This window comes from Pseudorasbora parva, chromosome 22 (assembly GCF_024679245.1).
Source record: "Pseudorasbora parva isolate DD20220531a chromosome 22, ASM2467924v1, whole genome shotgun sequence".
NCBI lineage: Eukaryota > Metazoa > Chordata > Actinopteri > Cypriniformes > Gobionidae > Pseudorasbora > Pseudorasbora parva.
Genome location: NC_090193.1, coordinates 33151286 through 33178756, shown reverse-complemented (window position 1 = coordinate 33178756; position 27471 = coordinate 33151286). Strand labels below are relative to the sequence as shown.

The following is a 27471-nucleotide window of genomic DNA, read 5'->3' as shown; positions in this document are numbered from 1 at the left end:
CTCACTCACGGACTTCATTTCCCATAATCCCACATGCCGGGACTGATTACCATCCACCTGTTCCCCATCAACTGGCCTATATATTCTCTGAGCACACACACACACACTGCGAAGTCTTGTTCTGCCCCGGCGACATTTCTGAGCGTTTTCCCATTGTTATTTCTGTTCTGCCTGTTTACGAACCTGCCTGTTTATCGACTCTGATTCTTGCTGCCTGCCATCTTAACCTGTGTTTGCCTGGACTCTGGTTATTCGACTGTTTGCTGCCTGCCCTGACCCTTGCCTGGTATGATTAAGATTTACGCCTTGCCTGTGATACTACTGTTAATTCTTGGCTACCGACCTCCGCCTGTTATTACTGTGAGTTTGTGTGTTTCCAATCAACTGCACATGGATCCCAATCCACCTGAGTCCTCGTTACAGAAGACTTCGCCAAACACAGATCCAGCAGACTTCTCTCGCTTCACACAAGAGCTCTCCGTACAAGCCAGCCAGCTAATGATGCATCACCAGCAACTCACACGATTGACCAGCATGACGGAGGAACAGGTTAAGGCCGTGCAGAGCCTCCATCTTACACCAGCAACGGCCGATGCACCATTACCACGCCAAGAGCCGCCAACCACACCTGTTACAACGCCAACGAGCAGCCCACGTCTGGCGTTCCCTGAAAAGTTTGACGGCACCCCGGCCAAATGCAAGGGATTTTTAATGCAGTGCTCCATCTTTCTGGCCCAACAACCAACCCTGTACTTCACAGACTCTGGTAAGATTTCACTAATCTGTTCACTGCTCACTGGGAAAGCACTTGACTGGGCAACAGCAGTCTGGGACGAACGAACCCGCGAGAGCACTACATATGCCAACTTCATTCAACGCCTACGCATAGTTTTCGACCATGCTGAGGGAGGACGAAACGCAGGTGAACAGCTGCTCGCCCTCCGGCAAGGGAGATGTACGGCAGCAGAATTTGCGCTCACTTTCCGCACCCTAGCAGCACAAACCGTGTGGGTAGAGGACACCTTGAAAACCCTGTTTCGCCAAGCCCTCAATGAGGAACTACAGTCAGAACTCGCATGCCGCGATGAGGACAAGAGTTTGGATCAATTCATCGAACTGGCGATTCGCATTGACAACCTCATCCGCTCTCGCCGAGGACCACGAAGTGGTGGCAATCCGATGCTCTCTCAGCCCCTCAACAGCAGTGATGAACCAAGGCAAATTGGTCACACACACATCTCTTCTGAGGAACGAGAGCGCCGCATCCGAAATCATCTGTGCCTCTACTGTGGTCTTTCCGGACATCGCAGAGCCGAGTGCCCGACCCGACCATCGCAACCACAGCCCCGCCGGGTGAGTTTGCTCATTTCCACTGTTTCTCACCACAACTGCCTCGATTTTCCAGTCACAGTAACCTACCAGTCCAAAGTAATTACAACCCAGGCATTAATAGACTCTGGAGCTGCAGGCAACTTCATTGATGAAGGTCTGGTTCGTCAACATGAAATACCGCTAAACCCATGCAACTTTCCTCTGGCAGTGGCAGCGCTAGATGGGCGCCCCCTGGGGACCGGACAAGTACAGTTCACCACCATCGATCTTCACTTACAAGTGGGTGCTCTACATACTGAATCCATCCAGTTCTACGTCATTCATTCTCCACACAACCCGATTATTCTGGGCTTCCCCTGGCTACAAGACCACAACCCGCAGATCTCCTGGCAGGATAAGCAGATCACCCAATGGGGTCCTTCATGTCACTCCCGCTGCATCCGTTCTGTCATGCCACTACCCATTCGATCTACCAGCATGCACCACACCAAGGACTCCACACCAGGTATTCCTTCGGCATACGCGGACCTCTTAGAAGCCTTCAGCAAGACCAAAGCCTCACAACTACCTCCTCATCGCAACACAGACTGCGCCATCGAACTGCTACCTGGTACCACTCCGCCTAGGGGTCGCATCTTTCCTCTGTCCGAACCGGAGGATCTAGCAATGAAAACATACATTCAAGAGGAGCTGGCCAAGGGGTTCATCCGACCATCTACCTCACCTGCTGCTGCGGGATTCTTCTTCGTGGGGAAGAAGGATGGAGGCCTTCGTCCTTGCATCGACTACCGTGGGCTTAACAATATAACGGTGAAGTTCAGATATCCTCTACCACTGGTACCCGCTGCCTTAGAACAACTTAGATCTGCCAAAGTATTTACCAAGTTGGACCTTCGGTCTGCCTATAACCTCATTCGCATCCGGGAGGGTGACGAATGGAAAACGGCATTCTCCACTAGTAATGGGCACTATGAATACCTCGTCATGCCCTTCGGCCTGTCCAACAGTCCATCGGTGTTCCAATCCTTCGTCAACGACATCTTTCGAGACCTATTGCATCAATGTCTGGTGGTATACATCGACGACATCCTCATCTATTCAAACACCATGGAAGAACACATTCAACACGTACGAACGGTCTTGCAGCGCCTCATCAAGCACCAGCTGTATGCCAAGTCAGAGAAATGTGAGTTCCACCAAACCTCAGTAACATTTCTTGGTTATGTCATTAGCCCAGAGGGAGTGGCGATGGATGAAGGAAAGGTTCGGGCAGTCGTGGAATGGCCTCAACCCACCACTCTGAAAGAGCTCCAAAGATTCTTGGGGTTCGCCAACTTCTACAGGCGCTTTATCAGAGGTTACAGTTCAGTCGCCGCACCACTCACTTCCATGACAAGAGGAGGAGGCAACAAGCTACGATGGTCCGCCGAGGCCTTGCAAGCATTCAGTAACCTGAAGAATAGATTCACATCGGCACCCATCCTGCACCACCCGGACCCTCAACTACCCTTTGTGGTGGAGGTGGACGCCTCTAACACGGGAATTGGCGCCATTCTCTCACAACGGCAAGGTAACCCGCCTAAATTATTCCCCTGTGCTTTTTATTCCAGAAAACTGTCAACAACGGAGCAAAACTATGACGTGGGCAATCGCGAACTTCTAGCCATGAAGGCAGCTTTTGAGGAGTGGCGTCATTGGCTTGAGGGAGCGAGACATCCATTCCTGGTGCTGACGGATCATCGCAACCTCGAGTACTTGCGCTCAGCCAAGAGACTAAACCCCAGGCAAGCTAGATGGGCACTCTTCTTTACCCGATTTGATTTCTCTATCACCTACATTCCAGGTTCCAAGAACATCAAGGCAGATGCGTTGTCACGTCAGTTTGACAGCGCTCCACAGGATACCTTGCAAGACCCAATTATCCCACCCACCCTCATCGTCGCTCCAGTTCAATGGGACATCATGTCAGAGATTGCACAAACACACGAGCAGAACCCGCCTCCCGCGGCATGTCCCAACGATCGTACCTTTGTGCCGCCAGGGCTCAGGGAGAAGGTAATTCGATGGGTACACTCCTCTACAAGCTCCGGTCACCCGGGAATCACCACGACAACCAGGCTAATAAGGAACCGATTCTGGTGGGACTCGTTACAAGCAGATGTTGCAGACTTCGTCAATGCTTGCCACACATGCGCCGCAGCAAAGACCCCAAAACAACTCCCAGCAGGTCTATTACAACCACTACCCATCCCTCAGCGTCCATGGTCTCACATAGCTATCGACTTCGTTACTGATCTACCGCCATCTCAAGGTAACACCACTATACTAACTGTGATTGATCGGTTTTCCAAGGGATGTCGACTAATCCCTCTACCTAAGTTACCCACAGCCTTCGAAACTGCTGAACACCTGCTTCAATACGTATTCAGATACTATGGTCTTCCAGAGGATATTGTCTCGGACAGAGGACCTCAATTTACGTCAAGGGTATGGTCAGCTTTCTTCAAATTGTTAAATGTTAATATAAGCCTCACCTCTGGTTACCACCCACAGTCTAATGGACAAACTGAACGCCTGAATCAGGAGATATCCAAATTCCTCAGAATGTACTGCCAGCAGAACCAAACAGACTGGAGTCGCTTCCTTCCCTGGGCGGAGTATGCGCAAAACTCTATCCTCAAACCTGCTACCAAGTTAACGCCATTCCAATGCATCCTAGGATACCAACCACCACTATTCCCATGGTCCGGGGAGCCATCCGAGGTTCCTGCAGTAAACGACTGGATTCAACGCAGCGAGACCATCTGGAACCAAACTCATGTACATCTCCAACGAGCAATAAACAGGGTCAAGGAACAAGCGGATCGTCATCGCCGTCCTCATCCTGACTATACACCAGGACAGTGGGTGTGGTTATCCACTCGGGATCTACGATTACGGCTACCGTGTAGGAAGCTCAGTCCCAGGTATGTGGGTCCATTCAAAATAGTCAAACAGATTAACTCAGTTTCATATCGTCTAGAATTACCTGCCACTTACCGCATCTCTCCCACCTTTCATGTGTCTCTGTTGAAACCGGCTGATGGTCCGAGGGTGGAGCAAGAGTCCAGTGAAGCAGGCCCCCCACCGATGATCGTGGATGGCGAGGAGGCGTTTTCCGTGCGGGAGTTGCTAGATTCCAGACGCCGGGGGCGGCAGATCCAGTATCTGGTCGATTGGGAGGGGTACGGCCCGGAGGAGAGGTCTTGGGTCAACTCAGAGGACATTCTGGACCCCAACCTAATCAATGACTTTCATAGGACCCACCCGGAGAAACCGGCCCCACGACCCCGAGGAAGACCCCGGCGTCGGATGTGCGCCCGCGTCAGGAGCCGCTCGCAGGGGGGGGGCTCTGTCACAACCGCTGGTGAAGATCCCACCGTCGGCCATCAGAGGTCGCGCTCACCAGAGTACTAACTCACTCACGGACTTCATTTCCCATAATCCCACATGCCGGGACTGATTACCATCCACCTGTTCCCCATCAACTGGCCTATATATTCTCTGAGCACACACACACACACTGCGAAGTCTTGTTCTGCCCCGGCGACATTTCTGAGCGTTTTCCCATTGTTATTTCTGTTCTGCCTGTTTACGAACCTGCCTGTTTATCGACTCTGATTCTTGCTGCCTGCCATCTTAACCTGTGTTTGCCTGGACTCTGGTTATTCGACTGTTTGCTGCCTGCCCTGACCCTTGCCTGGTATGATTAAGATTTACGCCTTGCCTGTGATACTACTGTTAATTCTTGGCTACCGACCTCCGCCTGTTATTACTGTGAGTTTGTGTGTTTCCAATCAACTGCACATGGATCCCAATCCACCTGAGTCCTCGTTACAATTGCTTAGCTGGCCTAAATGCAGTGAATCCATTATAAATCCCTCTAAATCTCGCAGTTTTAACTAAATCCACTGGGTGGTGCTGTGGAGCGTGTTAATAACTCGACAGTATTTGATGAATGTCGTCTGCCTCGTGATGTTTGGAATTACTAGACGAAAATGATCTTACAAAATGGAGTTACTTTTAATAAATTAATTAATGAAAGTGAGATAAAAATAAAAAAATCCCATCCAAAAGTGCTGTCAGAAACTTAACTTGACACCGTAATCTTTGTGTCTCTCCGTCTGTCATCGTTGCTTCTAGTTGCCAACTAACGGTACTTCAGCGAGCATTTGATTCAGTGAGCGAGGCCGTGGCGTGAATCACAGAATGTGACGTTGGAATCAGAACGTAAACGTTCTTGGGTGGAGGGAATATCTATATCTTACCCAGATACAGCAAATCTATTTTATGATTGGCTGTTCGGTCTCTATTTTGATTAGATTAACTGGTGCGTGGCAGGGCCGTCAGGGAACTCGCTTGATTCCTCTAATAGCGCGCAACTTTAGTGTGTGTTACCCTGGCGATTTCTCTGCGTGAGAAATACATGGTGTGGCGTGTGAGCGTGTGAACGGGTTGAAATGCTTGTGTCTCACGCCCAATGCGTGAGACTTGAGAGCCCTGTTGTAAGTACTCAACTGAACACTGGCCTGGTGTCTTTTGGATATTTTACAGCAAAAATACATAGTGCACCATTAAAGTCTTTTCATGTTTTAAATAATTTAAAATATCAATATTCAACCTTTTATGTTTTAAACATCAAAACATTATTTATTGATTTGTCACCTCTCAGCTACATTAAACATGTAAATGATCTAAAATGCCACTTCAGATGCAGATTCTGTTTCCTCTCCAAAGATGCAAAAAATGTATTTTGTTGATACTTATTAAATTTAATTGGTAACAGCTCTATTGTGTCATTATATAAGTTTATTAAATGTATGTAACTGACAATAAAGATGCATAAAATTAGGTTTAAAAAATAAAATGTATAAAGGTAAAAATGCCCTAAAAGGTAAAAATCTATTCCAACTTTTTGGAAAAGATGACTGCTGTGAACTGACCACCACACAGAATATAAAGAACATTAAAAATAAGCCTACCAATGTACTAGGGATGTGACGGTGAGGAAGTTTTCCCACCGGTTAATCAACGTGTGAAAACACCGGTAATACCAGGATCACCGACTGGGGCTTTTAAATGACTAATTCTATCTAAACCGAAAGTAAAATACACACTGCCACTCGGGCATTCATATCGGAGTGGAGTGGCAAAGCAATTGGTTTCAATGAATTCCTCTGACAGTTAAAATTCTATAACAATGAACTAAAAAAATGCGGCAGTGCACACACACCGGGAATCAACAAGTTCGGCTGTGCACATTTTAGTTTAGTTTTAGAATTAGTGCCAGTGCGGGGCCGGGTTGCTTGAATTGTGGATTCATTTGCCTGTTATTCTTAAAGGGTTAGTTCACCAAAAATGAAAGTTTGATGTTTATCTGCTTATCCCCAGTGCATCCAACATGTAGGTGTGTCTGTTTCTTCAGTAGAACACAAATGAAGATGTTTAACTCCAACCGTTGCTGTGTGTTAGTCATATAATGGGGTGAATAGGTAACAAGTCTATGAGAGCAAAACAAACAAACAAAAAAACATGCTTAGGCAATGTGCACAAAAACCTTGCTGCTCCTCACGGCACAGTGATTTGTTAAGACACAAACCGATCAGTTTATGTTATTTTTTTACCTCATATCCCAACGAGTCTCATCAAGTTTTCCCATCGGCAGATATATATAGGTATATATATATATATATATATATATATATATATATATATATATATATATATATATATATATAGAATCCTCAGTTGTGCCTGCGCAGATCGATCGAATGAGGAATCTACATGGTATATATATCTATGATCGCGCCAGCTTGACCTCATCAGACGGAAGTTACTGCCAATGGGAAAACTTGATGAGACTCGTCGGGATATGAGGTATAAAAAAAAGAAAATCCTGTTCGGTGGTTCGTGTCTTAACAAATCACTGTGTCGTCAGGAGCAGCAGGGTTTTTGTGCACGTTGCCCAAGCATGTTTTTTGTTTGTATGTTTTCCTCTTATAGAATTGGTACCTATTTACCCCATTATATGACTGGCACACAGCAACGGTTGGAGTTAAAAATCTTCATTTGTGTTCTACTGAAGAAACAGACACATGTTGGATGCACTGGGGGTAAGCAGATAAACATCTAATTTTTATTTTTGGGTGAACTATCCCTTTAATGAAAAACACCTTAAATAGGCGCTTTTACATTCCGCTTTGAAATCAAATCTTCTGTGGTCATCTCAGTCAGCTCCTTATAATATCAAGATATCATTTATTGTCCATATCGCCCTCCCCTAAGTGTAATACATCACAAAAGTCAAAGACTTCCATTACAGTGGTATGTGTTTAAATAAAAAGAGCATCCTGTCACAGTGTACTTCTTGTCATCCAATTTGTGTGTGAAGCTATAGAATGATGTTTTGTTGTAAAACACCTCCACTGTGTGAGGTGTGGCAGTCATTTCACAGCACGGCTCCCACCGTAGCAAAATATAGGGAAAATATCTCAAGTTTAAGCCCTTCACTCCTCACACACTAATCTGACCATTCTGCTCTGATATTGTTTGTTGCCTTGGTTACAAAGTCCCTCAATGGCATTTCACTCCACAGTAAATCAGAGAGCGAAAAAAAGAAAACGCACATGGTTTGGGAGCATGATGTTATACAAGGCTAAATTTAGGAGCCGCCTGTTCCAGCGCTTATCACTCAGAATTAGGAAGGGAAAAAGGAAATGTCTCATTTTTTTATTTATTTTTTATCTAAGATCAGGCAGTTAAAATAGAACATTTAAATGGACAGGCACAGATGAGGTCTTTGTGTGGGTAACTGAAAGCATAGCGAACCACGTGAATGAAAGCCTTCTGAATTAGAGCTTTCAAATACGCTTGGAAGTATTTGACGACATATCCCACGCACACTCAATTCAACTGTTGGATATGTTCTGCCTGATGAAGTCAACTACATCTCTGTAAATCAATGAAACTGCTCATTCTCACTGGATAATCTGTCTCATCCTTCTTTGAAGTAATCATCGGTATAAAATGCAGCTTTGATTAATAATAGGCATGTATGTTACAGAGAGACAATGATCTAAAGATTACTCAACATAGTGTTTCCTCCGTAATTCTGTATAATGCATTTTTTATCAATGTAGATGTATTATATATATATATATATATATATATATATATATATATATATATACACAAACATACACAATACATACACAATACATACACACACACACAAACGTTTGTTTTTGTGACATATGGGGACATTTCATAGCCGTAATGGTTTTTATACTGTACAAACCATATTTTCTATCCCCTTACACTACCCCTACCCCTAAACCTACCCAACACAGAAAACATTCTGCATTGTTACTTTCTAACTAAAATTTATCCTGTATGACTGATAAGCCTTTTGAAAAGTGGGGACATAGCCTCCTTGTAATACCTGTTTTATACCCATGTAATTATACACTTTTGTGTCCTCATATGTCACAAAAACATGCCCCCCCCCCCCCCCAAACACACACACACACACGCACAAACACAAACAATTAAGAGCCATTATTTCATTCCAGCCATATTTTTACCTTTTCAAAACTGCTCTTGGTTTTCAATAGGTCATAACTTATTGTTTCACATATTCTATTCATATTTTGTAAGTATCTTATCTTATGCATGCTACATGTTCAAAAAGAGTGTGCTAGTGCATTATCCCTTAAAAGGAATATTGCATTTGGCTAGTCTATTGCAGACAGCCTAAGAGTTTTAAGAGTGAAAGCACTTCATTCAGCCTTTACACACTAGGGTGGGCTGTAACTCCATCATCTATGTGTCCAAATCCACTACCTGTCAGAGCTTGAAGAGATTGCTCTGTATTGATCTTCATGCAAACACAGGCCAAATACTTGAGTCCTGGTAGTTTTAATGAAAATGGATTTTACACTGTCCTTCACCTAAAAGTGTGACTCTCTTGTCACTGGATCATTCAGAACTGTTAATATCATTAAATCACAGCACCTGTTGACAGCCAGCTTAGCAAAAACCGAAAAAGGACAGCCAATAACTTACATGGACATTTTAATGTGTTGCCCGCTGTCAGTCAAAGAATATTCTTACTGGAGTAGAAACCGAGAGAGATCATGAAAGACACCTTGAGCGCAGCATAAATCTGTTGTCAAAAATTCTGCAGAAAAAGACACAGTGTGCTCTTGAGATGACTTGAGGGGAGCAGATCCAAAATATAAGTGGATTAAATAGACTTTCTGTTTCATAATTGTATTTTTATTTATTTTTTGCATATCTAAAAACATAGTTGTTATAGCTTGTCTTTATGCATTTGTTAGTGTATTTCTCCAACTTAAATTGTCACTGATGTAGGGGTGTGCGGTTTGCATGATTTGAGATTGTGAATGATTACAAAGTTAAAAAAAAAAAAAAAGTTAAAGTTTTTTGTTTCCACATCGATCATTTTTTTCTGAAGTGCGTGCACGCACACAAAGTCTGTCACACAGTGTGTGAGTACTGAACTAAGTTCTCTTTTGCATCTTATTGTACATAAAACTGTCAAATGTGGTTTAGTGCATAAATACAGATGTTTAAATCTTACATCAATGTAAGTAAACCATTTGGATGCAAGTCAGTATATTAGATCTGTGTGTCAAGCCTTAAAGTGACTTCAGAAGTTTTATTAAAAACAAGTATGTATTCATAGAGTAAAGTCTATGTAGTGTTTCACTTTTCTTACTTGAATGCTATACTGTTAAGTAGAACTATTATGACTAAAAAAATGAAATCATTGTTTATTACATTTTTATCTTGTATTGTATTCGTCCTTTTATTTGTAATTTGTATCATTGTTCTTCTTATTATTTTTGATAACACAATAAAATAATGAAATAAAATAAAGTTAAAAAGTTAAAAGGCTACATTTTTAATAGAGGGAAGTTAGTTTTGCTGTAGTACTCAGCAACTTGCAAGATATTGGGCTCTATTTTAACGATCTGAAACGCAAGTGTCAAAGCGCGAAGCGCAAGTAACTTTGTGGGCAGGTCTCGGCGCTGTTGCTATTTTCCCGACGGGATAAATGGCTCTTGCGCCAGACGCAAATCTAAAATGGGTTGGTCTGAAGTAGCTTCATTATTCATAGGTGTGGTTAGGGCATAACGTGAATAAACCAATCAGAGCGGTATCCAACATTCCATTTAAAAGCAGGTGCGCAAGTTCCATTATGGTTTGCTATTATTATGGCGTATTTACCAGGCGCACGTTCTTGTAAGAGCAGCCCTTGCGAAACAAAAATATATTGCAGTATATTGGAAAATTTCATGCAATACATTAGGCAATATATTCACATATATGGGAATTAATATTTATATCTTTCAATAAATTGCAATACATTGAAAGCGGCAATCATTTGTATATTTTGCAATATATTACATGAATATATAATATATTTTATAATACCATCAATACATTATTCCATATATTTACAATATATTAAAATATATTTCAAGTAATATATTGGTAAATATATTTTCCTTTCGTAAGGGAGTGAAAGGCAGAGAAGTTGTGTTGTATGGGGATGGGAGAAACCCACCCAAAATAGCGTCGGTTAAACAGTTTTTTAGTTTTTCAGTCGATTTTTTTTCCTGGTTCTTGACGGACAAACCAATTTGTCAGATGTCCTTATATACATATATGTCTTGCCACTATTGGACAAAGAGGTCTGATCCTTAATAACTACAATAAGCCTGAATAAGTTGTAAGCTAGATTTATGCCTATTTTTTCACATCTTCGTGGCACACCACAATGTGTTAATATTTTTTTTAGTGTAACAATTTATGATTTGCAAAAATAACAGTAGCATCTGTGTAGATTTCATGAGCAAAGTGTATGCGCGTTGTGCACGCTATAGATTATGGTCAAGCATGCGCCCTTAAAATAGCATAATGAACAACGCGCAACGCGCCACTGACTTTAGACCAGGTTTTTTCTGGTGGCGCAACTGTTTAATGGAACAGCAAAATAGCACCAGGGATTGTTTGCGCCGGAACACGCCTCCTTTTTTGCGCTGAACCGCCCAGGGAGCGCAAGTTCATTCACTAGTTTAGCGACGTGCTTCTGTGGAGGGAAAAGCGTGCTTTGCGCGGGTGCAAAATAGGAATGACACATGCGTCAGTGTACAAAGTCAATTGCGCTGGGTGCAAGATAGGGCCCATAGTCTTAAAAATATCTTATAGATAAGATTGTGGATCGTGATCCTAATGTTCATGAAAAAAATCATAATGTTAAGTTTTTATTTTTGCCATATCACCCACCTCTACAATGATGGATAACTTAAGATAATGAAATGTTACACTGCACAATCAAAAAAGTTTAAAAAGCATGTGAGAAAAGATGCTCAGATGATGTCATGGATCATGGGAATAAAGTCATCATAATTCCTCATACAAACGATTCAGAGAGATGAAAATGTCTTCAGTGGCAGCATGAATCAATGCGGAGGTGAAATATTAATCCATTTTTGATTTAAAATTCCCCTTCAAATTCTCTATTTATGGGGGCTATCAGCTGGAGTGGAGCTTTGAAGTTGCCTCATACCACAAGTAACCCTTTCAGCAGAGAGCCATGCTTCAGCTATATTCTACTATCCTTCTCTCTGAGAAAGTATTGACGTCATTTTAGGCTTTGTTATTCCTGTTTAAGAAAATGAAAGGACCCATACCCTTCAAAAAATGTGACTGAGCCTATATATGTCTTTATTCTTCTTTTTACTATTGCAGAAAGGAATGGTCTGTCAAAAGATTATTGACACACTTTTGGACACATCACTTTGTGCCCAGAAGGGGCGAAAAGCCTGCAGCCAAAAACATCTTTCAGCTGGGACATATTCAATCCTATCAAGGGTAAAATCTTAGTCAATGGTGCGGAACTGAATATAATCGTTGTCTTAATAAAAACCTGCCACAACTATACTGTAGATTAATTTGTCACAAATACTACGCTAATGTAAAATCTATGACCTCTTGTAGTCTTTCCCCAAGTGACAGTGCTGTCAGTAATGATGCCTACCTTATATCACAAAGAACAAGTCATACAAGTGATATACACAATTTAGTACAATTTAGGGGCGCAACTAACTGTTTCTACACACATACATATATATACATATATATATAAACACACACTGTAACATATTTGTGCCATATACTAGTGTTATTTTAGTATCACTGAGATACTGTATGTTTTTTTTTTAGATTTTAAATTCAACTGACTGCTTTTCTTTTAATTATAGTTAAGTTTCAGTAATTGTTTTTTGTTTATATTTTTATGTTGGTTTAGTTTTTATTCATTTTCATTTCAGTTTTAGTTTTGTACATCAGGCCAATGAAACTAAATAACAAGTTAATATCAACTAAATGAAAATACAAGCTGTTTTATTTCATGTCTGTTAACATTTATGTATTTTAAGTATTTTATTTTTTTAGCTATAATAACACTAATACTAGTAAAATCTATATATTTAAATATGTCTGTCAAATGTTCTTAGTCTTTCTTTCCTGTGACAGGGCATCCCATCCCAGAAGATACAATAGTTTAAATTAAAGGCAAATGAAGTTAAATTACATACAGTTTGTGTAACTAAATAATAACCAGGGTGGGAATTGGACACACTGTGTCACTTTTATTTTATAACAAGCCCAAAGTTCACCGGAAATGCACATATTTTGAAATGCATTTGCTTTATTATTGTAGCTGCTCATTCAAATTCGGATGAGGAAGATAAAATATGCGTTCTTACAACCATATGCAATGTCATAATTGATCAACATTAGTTCATAAGCAATTGCTTGGCATGCATGTGCGCAACTCATTGATTGCAAACTGATCTCTAACAGCCTGAAGTGTGAGCCTGTAGAACACACAACAGCGCTTCACATTTGAAATCCTGCGATCTAGAGGCTTGCACATTTATTTAAATAAATCATAGGCTTTTGAATTTTAATAATCAAATTATTGCGATTTATGTTTTTCCATTCCCAAAATATAAGATGCCTTAAATGATCATCGAGGCACTTGTTATAATCCTACATTTAAGAATGGACGCATGGATTTTTTTTTTTTATTCGCACACATGCTCCAAAATACATTTTACAGTTCGCACACATCTAATTTTAGTCGGAAATGTGAATGAAATAGTCACACTGTCGATCCCTGAACTGAAGTATCTAATCTATATTAATCATCACACGGCCTAGGCTGATGCACTTTCAGTGACTTATGCATATGGTCAATGAAGCTTTAAATATTACACCACTTAATTCCCATTCCCATTAGCAGAATGCACATTCATCATTGCTCATGCTGAATGCAAGAACTAGAAGAAATGCACTAAATATAAGTTAACGGAGGTTCTCTGGGTTGTGCTAAAGCTAATATGATCCTAGCCAACAGTAAATACTTTACACACAATCATTCAGTTAGACAAAATACAGCTGCTTCCTCTAGTTTTGCTGATGGTGTGACATTTTCAGTGTGTGATTTTTTTTTAACCTCCACTAGATCAATATACTCTTGGAGACATGGAGAGCAAGAGGTTCACTCTGATTATTATCTCTCAGGAAAGGTCAAAGGAATGCAAACGGAGTGTCCTAGGGGTCAGTTACCTATTGACTGAGGTCTTGAACACTAATGGCTTACAAAGAAATATACAAATGAGCTTGCATAACGTTTTGCATAAACTGTAAACGGTATAAAGTTATAGTTTCAGGCTAATGATATGCCAGGAGTGTTGTCTTTTCTTTTTTCTGCAGTGGCTAAAGGGTTAAAATGTTATGGTAAAATGCAAAAGGAAAGGCTGCTCTGTGACTCCATGACAAAATTTTTGCTTAAAGGCTCAATGCTGCATAAAAACTGTACTAATATATGCTGACCCTCTCCAGCAGCCGTTTACACATCTTGCTTTCAACAGTGAAGCACAGTGCAGCTTTTGCTTCTCTTATTAAAGTCTTATTAAAAAGGGAAGTTATACTTGAAGTTAACTATGAAGACATCTATCTAGCATGGTTACATAAAAATTGAAAAATTGAAAAAGAAAAAAAAAGAGCATTCTGTGACAAATTCTTAGTTCTGTGCCAATTAAACAGTGGAGCCTTTTGCAATTGCAATAACAGTATTTTAATGTATTTTAAAATGCATTTATATATGCCTCTAAAAGCCAAACAAAATACTTCACCTTAAAACAAAAGCTGTATTATCTTGACACTGTCCAATGCTGTTGAGCCAGAGTGCAATATACTTTTACCTACAATATGTATTAAAGGGGTGATGAATTGAGGAATCAACTTTTCCTTCAGCTTTTGATATATAAAAGGTCATGGTAATATAAGAATATCCTCTAAGTTTCAAAGCTGAAAACTTCCTTGTTAGTCAAAGAAAAGCTTTTATAGACACCAGGCCCAGCAAACGGTCCTGTGCTTTATACTGACGTCAGCGCGTGACGAAACACCGCCTCTACAGCACGTCTAATCCAGTAGCCCCGCCCATTCTCTACTCTCCCTGAACTGACAGCGGAGCTTAAACTCATTAAATATGGAAATCTTCTCCAATCCTAGCCATGGGAGTTTACTTCCAAGTCTCCAATGCGGCACGCCCATCAAAACCCAGCGTTCAGGAGAGAGCCTCAAAACCAGTGTAGAAAATAGCCTATTACTTATTAGTTATGATGTTTTTTAATGTAAAAAGCACACGAACATCACTGTTGACCTCAGACAACAGTATAAAAAAAATTAAAAAGCCAGTTCATGACACCTTTAAAACAAATCAACAGTAAACAAGCAAGCTACTCTATAAGTTTATTTGGATTCCTTAGAGATGAAAAAAGCAATGTTAGACCTTGTGCAGAGAACTGACTACTTCAGCAAAGTCTTTCAATGCTACTGCCCTTTAAAGCATCAGCAATCCAATAAATCATGTCATTTTTAAATCAAAACTAAGGAATGCTATTTATCCTCTTGTGAATACAATTGCTGATCTGATTCCCAGCGGAAATCCCTACAAACATACATTATAATGGGCAAGCTACTTTTGGCTTAAACTGCTGTCCACTTTATTGCAACATTTGTCTTGATCAGCTTACTGGAATACAGTTAGTCATTCCACAAAAACTCACTTAGGAGTCGCTGCTTAGTGCAAGTGCTCCAACACAATAGTGGTTAGCAGGCGACATGAATCTTGCAGCATTCCTCCTCTTCTCCATATCATTCCCAGCCCTCTCTTAACCATTCCTATCAATAAAAGTGTCAGTAGGTTGAAGGCATTGTTCACAATCAACTCTAGCCATACACATTTAACATTTAAATCCTACCCACAGACCAAGCATTCACAGTCCCATAATTGATGTTACAGTTCATGACCCTTTAAAAGTGCGATAATATCTGTCACATGTAGGGATGGGTATCATTAAGGTTTTAACGGTATTACTATTCTTACCGATACTGCTTATCGGTCCGGTACTTTAACGGTATTCTTATCGGTTCTTTTTGTTATACTTTTTTATAATAAACCGAATCATTTACATTTCTTTATAATCTGAAAATGCTGTTTATTTTTGCTATAGATATTTTATAATGTTTGAACAAAACGAAAATAAAACATCAATTTTTGTGTGTGTTTTATATGTATATGATAATGGCAAGAACAAAGTACAAATACAAATGAAATCCAGTGCTTTAATCCCAGGAAGGTCAAACATTACTGTTCAGGGTTCATGGGCTTCAAAAGACATCTAATAAAGTCATCTAATATAAAATAACACTGTATAGTTTTCATTGTACAAATTGATAGATTAATGCTTTTTAAAGCTGTGAGTATCTTTCTCTTCACCTTTTGTTGTTGGATTCACATTAATGGCAGTATGGCACAATCGTCAGGGTTTATTAGACGCTGCCCCTTTAAGAACAGATCTAATAATATTTTCTCCTAACTATTAACGCCCATTTAAGACATAAACTGTGTTTAAGTGAATAATCTCCAAGCAGTCATTTTCACATATATATTTGTTGTGTGTATTTGATGGTTTTAAATTGGCACATGCACGAAGCCTAAAGTATTATTATGTGTGAGTTGCGGTCGGTTTCAAATTGCACACGCATAAACCTCTCTCTCTCTCTCTCTCTCTCTCTCTCTCTCTCTCTCTCTCGACTAGCAACAATGTAAGACATGGTTTAATATTATTGCTTATAAAAACGGCTTGCAATAGGCTACAGAATTCGCAATATAACGTCTATGTAGCGATAATAAACAATAAGTGTATTTTCATCATAGCTTCAGTACCGACAGCAGAACCGATAACATCAGAGCTTATCGATACTGCAGTCTTTCATTATTTAGCACCGGGGCTCATTTAGTACCAGGTTTCGGTACACATTGCTAGTCACATGTCAACACTTAAAATCATCTAGAGGATGACTTTGGCTTTTTTATAAGGTCTTCTACAAGAACAGTGATCTGCCAGAACATGAAGAGTGAGCTCACTCAATCGCCGCTGGATCCAATAAATGTACTCGCAGTCTGTAAAATACAATTCACGGTACATGTAATCTATTTAAAACAATGCAATGTTCATTACTCATGTCAATGAACACTCATTAAGCAGCATGCACAAGCTGAGCGACAAAAAAGGTCAACAGTTCCCCACAAGCGCTTGCAAAAAGACCACCTGAGACAGAGTTAGACCCCATATGCTCTTAAAGGGATAGTTCACTCAAAAATGTTGTCATCACTAGCTGCGTTTACATGGACCCTAATAATACGATTGTAATGAGACTAGTAGCACAATCAGAAGAAAGAAAGTCATATTTAACCATGTCAATCGGAATGAATTGGCCAGAGCTAAAAAATAAAAAAATCAATTCGGATTGTAAGGGGTGGTTTATTCCTTTTGTAATTTGAGCAACGGATCCAGCTTTTGAGCAAGTTTATTCTTCTTTATTCCAATGCGATATAAATTAGTGTCTTTAAATGTATTTACTATGCACACACATATTTATATATTTACCATGCACATACACTATACATATTTACTATGTGTTTTGTGTCCTTATTTCTGTGACTTAATTGGTTTGTTTTTTCAATAACCATGCATAAACGTCCTTCTCTCAAAAATACAAGCATGTTCCACACATATTATGGTAGCCCAGTTTGTGCTGAATACAGTGTAATAACACTAATGCCATTAATATGTTTATAAGCAACTAAATAAAGCACAAATGTCATATTAAAACTTCTAAAGGCCTGTCTCAGACCCCAAGGGGTTAAGTTTGCTTTTTAAAACAAAGAAAAGGAGGATGGTTAGTATGCAACAACAATGGAAACTTTGTATATTCTTGCAGTGTGCATATCAAAAGATTAAATCTGATCAGAAGCTGGTAAAACATAAATATGCACATGAACACGTGTTCATGTAAATGTAGCTACTTACTCACCCTCAAGCTGTTCCAAACCTGTATGAGTTTCTTTCTTCTGATTAACACAAAAGAAGATATTGTAAAGAATGTTGGTAACCAGACAGTCGATATATCCAATATATCCCTACTATGGAAGTCAATGTCTACCATCAATTGTTTGATTACCAACATTCTTTAAATTATCTTCCAAGTAATGACAACATTTTCATTTTTGTGCAAACTGTCCATTTAAGGGCTAACCCGCCATCGGCACAAATTCCCAAATTCAGACAAAAAATAATCATGAAAGCGCTGAACCATGTACGAGTCATTTTTTTCTTATTAAATCATGCTTACTGTCCAACAAATATTTGCTTTTTGCAATTAGCTTGATATGTGCTTCCAGCGGAGCAGCTCCTGTAATGCATGGATAGTAGAGCAAAAATGTTGGTGCAACTATCCAGAGATAGTTTGCACAGTGGTTCACATAACTGACTTCAGTTATCATCTCATGGTCCATCAATACTAAGGAACTCTGGTGTTTATCACTGGAGTAGTAGTGTATGCGAGCCACGTTTCAGTACCACGGACAGCAACACTATCCACACAGCCCACATGAAGCACTTCATTTGAGTACTATAAACTTAAGATGGTTATGACCCCATCCTATCTGGTTTCATGGTACATTATGTGGGAACTAAATGTAAAAGCATCATTAAAACAATTCATGTATAATTGATATTGATGGATAATAGACCATATATAATTAATAAATGGTGATGAGTTGGGGGTTTTATAAGAAAAAAATGGGTCAATCACTATAAAATATATTTATATATATTTAGAAAGAATATTGTTTTATGTAATTGCTTGTTAAAAGTGACAAATTGACTTGAGGAGGGGTATTTTGTGTCAAGGACTGATCATGCAGCACAAGAAAGATGGTCAGCTTTTATACTTGCAAATGTAACTTGAAAGAGGGTCTTCTTTCTTCTTCCTCAAAACAAACGAATATATCTGTGTGTGTGTGTGTGTGTGTGTGTGTGTGTGTGTGTGTGTGTGTGTGTGTGTGTGTGTGTGTGTGTGTGTGTGTGTGTGTGTTTGACAACTAAATAGCGTCTTTATTATGAATGAATGCATGCGTCTATCATCAACAAGTAGTCCAACGTTACAGTTCCTATTTCGTATGCTTTATTAGACTAAAATGAGCAACTTCGTGTATTTTCATCTCATCAAGACGTCGAAAAAAACCATCAGAATAGCTACTCCAAGAAATCATACTATATGACTTTTCAGTAATTTATTATTAAACTTAAATAGCCTGAATTACACCTTATTATTTATAAAATTGTTGGATTTTAAGATAACCAAACAAAAACTATTTGATTTAAAACGGGTATAGACCTTATGTAAAAGCAGTGCGGCTTTCATGCAGCACATCACATCACAATATATATTTAAATAAATATAAATAAAGCTCAGAAGATTTCTTCATTTTGATGTATATTTTGTATTTATGCTGGTATTACGCTACTCGCTGCTTAGGATATATATTATATAATATAACACTACAACAACACACATTTAAAGTGTGACCAAAACTGTAAGTGTACCCTATAACGTGAAACATTTATCATCTGCACTTTAAAGTTATTATTTGTCAAATAAATCCTACAAAAAGCTTCTCAACTCACCCCCTCACACTTCAAGTTCTGTTCAACACGGTGTCATTAATGCGAAACTTACTTTTCCAGTCGTGAATAGACGTGAAATGTCCTCAAGTTCTCAGTCCAGAAGTCTTCTGGACGAACTGAACTTCTTGTCGGTGTCCGTTAAGTTTTGACGGTTATTCTCTGCACGGTAACGGTCGAAAATTCCGCGGATGCCTTCCCATCTGTTTCGCGCTGGCGGGTTTTTTCTCAGTATAGCGAGCGGATGATGGAGATGAGCGCGCGCGAACGAGAGAGAGAGAGAGAGAGAGAGAGAGAGAGAGAGAGAGAGAGAGAGAGAGAGAGAGAGAGAGAGCGTTAATCTGACAGTCGTTTGTAGGGGTGTGGCCATCTCGTACCATAAGAGCAAATATTAAGAACATAACGTTATATGATCACTTTTCCTGTTGCTCGTGAGAGGAAAATGCAGCACAGTAGGCTACTTAGTCCTTCTAATGAGTTCAAATGAGATGTGGCAAATAACACTTCTGCAAAAGTGCTCTAGTGTCATGGTGGGTCATCTGTTTATAGATCCACTTTATTAAATAAGATTAGCCTAAAGCAATGGTTCCCAAACCTGTCCTGGAGGACCCCTAGGACTGCACATTTTGCATGTTTCCCTCATCAGACACACCTGATCCAAATCATCAGTTCATTAGTAGAGATGGGAAGACCTGAAGTGGGTGTGTCTGATGAGGGAGACATACAAAATGTGCAGGGCTGGTGGTCCTCCAGGACAGGTTTGGGGACCACCGGCCTAAAGGAAAAAAGGTTTAAATCGTTTAAATCTTTTCAAATCTTCAAACAGATCAATGAATAAAAGACGATCAAATTACAAGATTATTACAAAATATTAACCCGTTTAATCCCACCGGTCACAATTGTGACCGTAAATTTTCCTCGAATATTTTAGTGTTGTATTAAAAAGCAACTTCTATTATGAAGCAAATTTTCATTTATAATACCCATTTAAGATGTCTACATGAGTTCTGGGCAGGTTTAACATTGCTGCATAGTTTGGTCGTGTGACCACACACACTTATTTCTTGGTACTGCCATCTTAGCACAATGACAATGTGAAAGCACAGAAATGACAGGAAAATTTAGTGAATTAATCAAAGTTAATTTTTGAATAGCTCATTCATTTTTTGCACACATCATCATGAAAGGGTCATCTATACATACATATTGAAATTATATGAATACATGGTTTATTCTGCTGTCAGGATGCATATAAAAGAAGACGGTCACAATTGTGACCGGTAGTATAACACAGAATATGTCCCCTCTATGTCATTCTGTGTTATTCATATGAACTCACTCACAGATTGAACTGAAAACTATCCATCCGTCCATCCATCCGTCCATCTGTCCATCCATCCGTCCATCCATCCATCCATCCATCCATCCATCCATCCATCCATCCATCCATCCATCCATCCGTACTTCTGTCTGTACTTCTGTCTGTCTATACCTTTGTCTAGCTATACTTCTTTCTGTCTGTCTGTCTGTCTGTCTGTCTGTCTGTCTATCTATACTTCTGTCTGTCTAACTAACTATACTTCTGTCTGTCTATCTATATGTCTGTCTATACTTCTGTCTATCTATCTATCCATCTATCTAAACTTCTGTCTGTCTGTCTATACTTCTCTCTGTCTGTCTATCTATACTTCTGTCTGTCTGTCTGTCTGCCTGTCTGTCTATCTATCTATACTTCTGTCTGTCTGTCTGTCTGTCTGTCTATCTATCTATACTTCTGTCTATCTGTCTATCAGTCTATACTTCTGTCTGTCTGTCTGTCTGTCTGTCTATCTATATCTATGAGATATACCTTATAAACCTTATAAGATATACCTTGTAAACTTCCAAATTTCGGATTTACCAATTGGTGCTTCAATGTTCAAAGTTGCTCTTCCTAATATTTAGGAGTAATAACTACATGTATGTGCCTAGATCTTTTCAAGGTTTGTTGGTCACCTCTTCCCCTCTCTTTGGCCAGACACGTTATTCAGTGAAGATGAACGTGTTACCTAGATTTTTGTATTTATTTCAATGGGCTGCAATTTTCATACCCCCAATTTTTTTTTTATTGTGTATCATGAACAATAGAAATAGTTTTGAAGTAAATCCTAATCATATCTCATTCTTATATGTTGGATATTTTATTGTTATTTTAAGTTTCAAACCGGTAAATAGGTCTAATAGAAGAATTTGTATGAATTCTGTCTATGCTGTTTCCCACCGGTCACTATTGTGACCGAGTATAAAACCTAATATTTCACTAACTTAACCAACATAAAATCAAAGAAGGCATACCATTTGTGTGTTAGGGAGGTCTAAGGAGTAAATTGCATGTACTCACATTGCAGGAAAAAATTTGGGATTAAACGGGTTAAGTCCTCTCTCTCTCTCTCTCTCTCTCTCTCTCTCTCTCTCTATATATATATATATATATATGTGTATATATGTATATATATATATATATATATATATATATATATATATTAACAAATTATACATATGCAAACACTGTTTTATTCCATTATCAGTTAGCATATTGACGACAACTCCACTAAATAATAATTCCACCAACATAATTCAGAAACATCATTTGTCCAGGGCACCATTAAAATAACTAATGAATAATTAATCCTGACGGATAGGCCTATTTTCACAAATATTCAACAACTAAATGAATGGCTGAATACATAGTGGTGGCCTGGTTAAGTATGATTGCCAAGTCAAAGAAAACAAGAGTCAGGCACTATGAAAAATATATAGGCTATTTAAATATATATATATATATATATATATATATATATATATATATATATATATATATATATATATATATATATATATATATATATATATATATATATATATATATATATATAACTTTAAAGCATAAAACTGGTCTATACAAGTGTCTAATTTGGGGAGAAAAGAATTCACTGTCGACGATTGATTGTGCAGCAAAGGAAATACTTCACACATCATCATAAGGTGAAAGTGTGATTTAGGTCTGGCACTTTCAGCTAAAAAAACTGACAAAGCATCTGCAAATAAGCACACACACACACACGTGCTTTCTTTATGAATGAATGCATGTCATTCGGCTCATGAGCTTTACACAAAACCATGTTCAGTCTATCATTGTTGGATCAAAATGATCTTATAATTATTCACTTAACATATACAAAGGTGTATTGTAGAGTCATTTTATAATATAAGATTAAAGGAAACTGTCCACATTTCACTGTAAGCTTGAAGCCTCTTCTTCCTCATTGAAACAGAAGGGGTCGAACTCAGCCACCATGGAGAATTTATTGTTTTAACTATATATTCCTACTCGCAATAGCAGTTTGCCCTTAAGGGTCTCAATGTCTAAAAGAATTAGATGAAGCATAAGTGTAGTGTCTGCTTGAGTGGCTTCTCATGTTCATTCTCCTCACATGGATAGAACATATAATGGGACCCAAGAAATATGATTCAAACATGTGAAGATTACCATGACTGAATCTATGCTATGTTCACACATGATTGGTTTCTCCTCTATACCATACAAAAATCTAGTTTCTTATAAGATATTTGTTTTCAGATGATTGGACATGTACTCCAGGCTAAGCTAATGTTATGCATGGACAGAAGAGGATGTCTTGATATAAATCTGTATGTTGGTACTATTCAGAAGTAGTATGGACATTATAGAGGAGTTCTTGCATTTCAAAACGTGCTGTATTATGAGAGGGCTTTCTTCATGATGACAGTAACAATTCAAGAACCAAGTTTATATACCAAGCTATAGTGGCAAATAAACAAACATCTTAAACTGACATTCTTCAACTGCCAACAGCTTCTAAAAACTGTCAAAGCTCACACCCACCAGAGACCACACTAATCTGCACAACCTCACGTGCATTTGACACTTATTACCGTTACAGTACTGCAAACTCAAAGCAATGCCGCCATCAGGTTTATATGAAGGAAATGACCTTTATAATCAAAAGGGACCAATGAAGCTGCGCCGATTTTGTTTTTTTGAATCACTGCTGCATTATCAAACTGATTAAACAATCACAGCAGTCTTTCAAAACCATTAAAACAGAAAACTACACTGAAATATAATACAATATCAACACACTATCATCATCTAAAATGTTCTATATAATCTTCTGAAAAAAGGTTGAAACTAAAATTGCCAGCTTTCGTCACCATTACCATCACATTTAATTAATCTGATTTAATATTAAAGGTGCCCTAGAATTAAAAATTGAACTAACATTGCCATAGTGAAATAATGGACATCACATACTGTGAGTCTCAAACACCATTGCCTCCTACTTCTTATGTAAATCTCGTGCATGGAAAAATAAGTGATTCTCAACATATATCTCCACCTGTGACGCAATCGCTGGGATCATTAATATGTACGCCCCCACCATTTGCATATGTCTGAACATGTTCATTTTCAGGCGGAACTGACGGAGCCGAATCATTAGGAAAACAAGCGTCACGTTAGGGATAGCGAAAACAGCAGCTCTCATGGACAAATCATGTTCCAGGCAGGGGATGTGAGGACTTTTCTACTCTTACCACAGATTAAAAAATGTCAACAGTCTTGGTTGATGTTTATTATAATCGGATACTGCAACAATTTAATTCAAGATCGTTCGTTTGTTCGGCCCATTTCAAGCTATTTGCTCAGCGTCTTAAACTGAAGAAAGAGGCAACTATATTCCTGCAAGCAGTAAGTAGTGATTTATCCACTTTTTAAACAATTTCAGATTAAATTGAAAGTTTCTTAGAGAGACAGCATTGTCTAGATAACGCAAGATGCTAGTACAGTAACAATAGGAAACACCAAGTACCATACAAAACTAAATAGTTTAATAATAAGGTTATTATTATTTTGTATTACAAAATACAACCGTAGCTACGTATGACTCACGTTTAGTTTCTTACAGATCGCTCACTCGATCCTTCTAGCTGACGTCAACTTCTCCACCATATAAGTTAAAACGATTGTCATTTGACAAGGCTATTCAGTTTGTAAAAAAATATATATTTATATTTTTGAGAACTGAAGTATGATGCATGCTTGTATTTCAGAGTACATCACAGTCACTGCATATTGTTATATATATATATATATATATATATATATATATATATATATATATATACATATATATATATATATATATATATATATATATATATATATATATAAAACATGCAATATCATTAATGAAAAAAACGAGTCTAAAATGTAGTTTAAAAAATAAAAACTTGAACAAAAACCACTGGTTTTGGTTTTGTCAGGGGGGAAGAAGAGCGTTCAGGCGTTTAGGCTTGATGTTGCCAGATTTCAATAATTTAAATCCCCCAACCAGAGCTTTTTTGTGAAATGAACACGTATACTATCCGGTTTTACCTAAACATATACAATCTGGCAACCATATGCACGCGCTCTCTCTCTCTCTCTATTTGTATAAACTTTATCTTAATACAAAGTGCAATGTTTTAGATGCATTCAATATACATTGATTTTGTAAATATCCACAGCATACACTTGATAATCACCACTAATGAGTAGTTAACCGGTTAATAATGTGGTCCTCGCCTTCATTGGTTTTAATATGAAACCAGCCAGTCAAATCTGAACTCTAAAAACTCTAAAACTGTGGCTGGGAGCTTTATTTTTATTCCTTGTCTCTCTCCCCTGTTAAAACTCAGATGAGACTACACTCACTGTTTTTGAATATAGGGTAGTGCTCATCTGTGTTATCACAGCGCTCATGCACTGTTAACATCACAAAATTACACAAGCCTGTGTTACTATGGTTACAGATTATCACAGGCAAATATGCACAGCATGAATATCATGACTGGTGAAATGGAAGGGGGACAAAAAAAAAACCAATGTTTTACATCAAACTATGCTGAAATGGTCTGTAAACATCTATAGAATTGTAACGTAATAAAAGGTTAAAGCGGATTCCGCATCTTTTAAACGCATTCACAAACTGATCAAATGAGGGAATGCCTATGCTTTTTAAATGAAGCATTACAGTCACTTTAAATGATGCATTATGGCTTCAGAATGAGCATTTATGCAGTGCTGAGCATTCATATATGCTAAAGACCTAGACCCCCAGAGATGTGACCCACTGCTCTACAAATCCACATAAGACGTCCCCTGGCACTTTATAAGCATCCAGTTATGATTTGTATAGGGGCACATCATATATCACATAGCAATCCAATATGTCTAGAAGAATAAAGAAAAATGGGATTCAAGGACTATGTTTGATGCTAGCTGGTGGTGTGATTTTATGGAAGAACCCTGGGGTTGTAAGTTGATGTTGATCTGGTTGGATCTCCTTCTTAGCACAACAGATCTCTAAACTGAGTGTACAGCAAGGATTTACTAATCAGTGTGGTGCCTCCACTCTACAACACATCAAAATCCAAACACTATTAGTTCTCTTATTCCTTATCATAATATGAATGTGTAAAAAATCAAGAAAGAGGAGAGTTTAAAAATGGGAGAGATTGACGTCATGTTTGTCATTTTATTCCAAAAAATGTGAAGCAACACAGGAAGCTCTGCCCTTGAAGTCAACATGAAATTAAAACTGACCATCTAATGCTGTTCTAATTACTGGTCTTACTGTGAACAACTCAAATCCTGCCCTCATTTTTTAAGTGGTGGTTGCGTGTTTTTTTTTCTAGGCTTGGTTGTGTTTATGGGGCTGTCTTTAATACTTCTTCTTTTTTTACGCTGTATTTTTCTTATATTTGACCTTTATTCCGCACCGCTGTCTCCAATGTCCTTTGAACGGCTCATTTGCTTCCTGCTTCTATGAAGACCATCCCTCCGAAAAATGCAATGGTCTTAGATTGGTTAGATGGCCAAATGTAGTTTCATGTATTTTTATTGGCTGAAGTGCCAAGCACAGGTTGTCCCGAAACGCCACGCCCTTACTGTTACGGGCAGAAGTCACATCTGGGGCAGTGTTTATGCTAACAGCAAGGGTTTATGATGTCACCAACCCGGGAAGAAGCTCGTTGTAGTCCAAAACGGCCGTTTTTGTAGACAATAATCTGCCGTAACTTTAAAAGACAATATCTCCGTTTGCATTGAACTTTCAGCGCTGTAACTTAGCAGATACTGTTTATGCTCAAGCAGCAACATTACACATTAAGTAAAGTTAAAAAAGTGAAATCGCATGCAACCACCCCTTTAATGGAATATCTATAAAAATAAAAAAAAAGAAATGTTGTAAGTAAAAAAAAAAGGAGTGGCACGTTTACTTTGAAGGCACAATATTTACGATTTTCAGATTAAAATATCCAAAACCCATAGAACAGTGTTATATATGTTGTTGACTTGTGTACTTACATTATCCCAAATGTTTCCAAGAATATAAGCCAGAGAAATAAGCAATTTTAACCAGGACATGAACCGTGTCCGTGTGTCACCTATCATACCCTCAATTTCTGTTCTACCGATATACCATTTTATTTTGTAGAAACCATTTGTGTGGAAACAACAAAGACACTTTAACATATTAGGGATGTCACAAGTACCAGTACTTCAGTACCAAGTCGGTTCTGAAATTTAAATAAAATGTGATGATACCAGCATTTCTGTAGTACCGGTGGTATCGACCCCTGAGGACATCCGGTACCCGAAGCTGTTCGGTTGCTTTTGTGTTTATCTATGCGCAGGGCTCCAGACTGTAGCCAAATATATACTATTGTATGTGAATATTAAACTGCAAAATACTATTTCAATATTACTCCTGCATGTTCTACGTCTCTGTGAATGATTGCACAAATGCACGGTCTCGTTTGCAGCTTGTGCGCGTCACACTCGCTGTCTTTTTAGCCTCTGCATGTCACTTTATGATGAAAATATGAGCGCATAAACCGCCACTTC

The 27471-nt window shown here is 38.7% G+C and overlaps 1 protein-coding gene across 2 annotated transcripts in view; it reads right to left on the bottom strand.

Annotated features, from left to right (window-relative positions):
- camkvb (CaM kinase-like vesicle-associated b) overlaps window positions 1-27471 on the bottom strand; it is a 146324-nt gene that overhangs the window by 41521 nt on the left and 77332 nt on the right. Inside the window, exon 1 of one of the 2 annotated variants that reach the window (XM_067431389.1) lies at window positions 19561-19806. The exons of the other annotated variant lie outside the window; for it this stretch is intronic. The gene's annotated coding sequence lies outside the window, so the exon portion shown is untranslated. Of the gene's footprint in view, window positions 1-19560; window positions 19807-27471 lie in introns of those variants that run through there. 2 annotated transcript variants of the gene reach the window in all.